This window comes from Sapajus apella, unplaced genomic scaffold (genome assembly GCF_009761245.1).
Source record: "Sapajus apella isolate SASKATOON/1434 unplaced genomic scaffold, GSC_monkey_1.0 scaffold12, whole genome shotgun sequence".
NCBI classification, from domain to species: Eukaryota; Metazoa; Chordata; class Mammalia; order Primates; family Cebidae; genus Sapajus; species Sapajus apella.
In genome coordinates this window covers 17,015,500-17,017,000 of record NW_022436952.1, presented here as the reverse complement: position 1 = coordinate 17,017,000, position 1,501 = coordinate 17,015,500, and positions in this window count along the sequence as shown.

The window sequence follows — 1,501 nt, the reverse complement described above, 5'->3', positions numbered from 1 at the left end:
CCCAGCTGATTTTTTGTATTTTTAGTAGAGACGGGGTTTCACCATGTTGACCAGGATGGTCTCGATCTCTTGACCTCGTGATCCACCCGCCTCGGCCTCCCAAAGTGCTGGGATTACAGGCGTGAGCCACCACGCCCGGCAATTTTTAAATTTTTTAACATTTTCAAGTGTTCAGTTCAGTGGCATTAAGTGCATTTATATTGTTTGGCAGCCATCACCACCGTCCACCTTCAGAATATTTTCATCTTCTCCAACTGAAACTCTACCCCTCAAATAATGACTCCCCATTCCTCCCTCCTGCCAGCCCCTGGCAAACAACACTTTCCTTTCTGTTTTTATGAATTTGATTCCTCTATCTACCTTGTAGAAGTGGAATTATACAATATTTGTCTTCTTGCAACTGGTTTATTGGACTCAGCATAATGTCCTCAAGTTTCATCCTTGTAGCACTTCCTTCAGTAGGCCTAGGTTCCATTGTATGGGCCGGGTGCAGTGGCTCAGGCCTGTAATCCCAACACTTTGGGAGGCTGAGGTTGGAGGATTACCTGTGATCAGGAGTTGGAGACCAGCCTGGCCAACATGGTGAAACCCCGTCTCTACTAAAACTACAAAATTAGCCAGGTGTAGTGGCGCATGCCTGTAGTCCCAGCTACTTGGGAGGCTGAGGCAGGAGAGTCTCTTGAATCCAGGAGGCAGAGGTTGCAGTGAGCTGAGACTGTGCCACTGCACTCCAGTCTGGGTGGCACAGGGAGACTCCATCTCAAAAAAAAAAAAAAGGGAAAGGAGATATGATAGTTTTGAATGGGACCATGTTGGGATGATCTAAAGAACCCACACAGGAAGATTAGATGGTAAAAGTGACCAACAAGGTAATGAGCAGAGGGACAGTGTTATAAGGAAATACAGACTAGGTAGAATAACAGAGTAGGAAAAGGTACGAAATTAGGCAGGAGAACAAGCCCTCATCACTCTAAGCTTTTATAAATGAGTGTCTTGCCTTTCAGTTGCTTTCCCAATTCATCAGTGTGTTGCACACCACTATCAAGCTATTCTTTCTAGAGTACCAATTTCACTCCCTGGCACAGGGAATCATGCCTGTAATCCCAGCTACTTGGGAGGCTGAGGCAGGAGGATCGTTTGAGGCCAGGGGTTAGAGACCAGTGTGGGTAACACAGCAAGTCTCTGTGTCTTAAAAAAAAAAAGTGAAAAAAAAAAAGGTCGCCATGTCTTTAGCTAAAACAAAGATTTTTAGGAAAAAGAGTAGCATATATTGCATAAAGAAACAGTCATGGTTGGGCGCTGTGGCTCACACTTGTAATCCCAGCGCTTTGGGAGGCTGAGGTGGGCAGATCACCTGAGGTCAGGGGTTTGAGACCAGCCTGGCTAACATGGTGAAACCCCATCTCTACTAAAAAAAATACAAAAATTAGCTGGGCCTGGTGGCACACGCCTGTATTCCCAGCTACTCAGGAGGCTGAGGCAGAAGAATTGCTTGAACCTG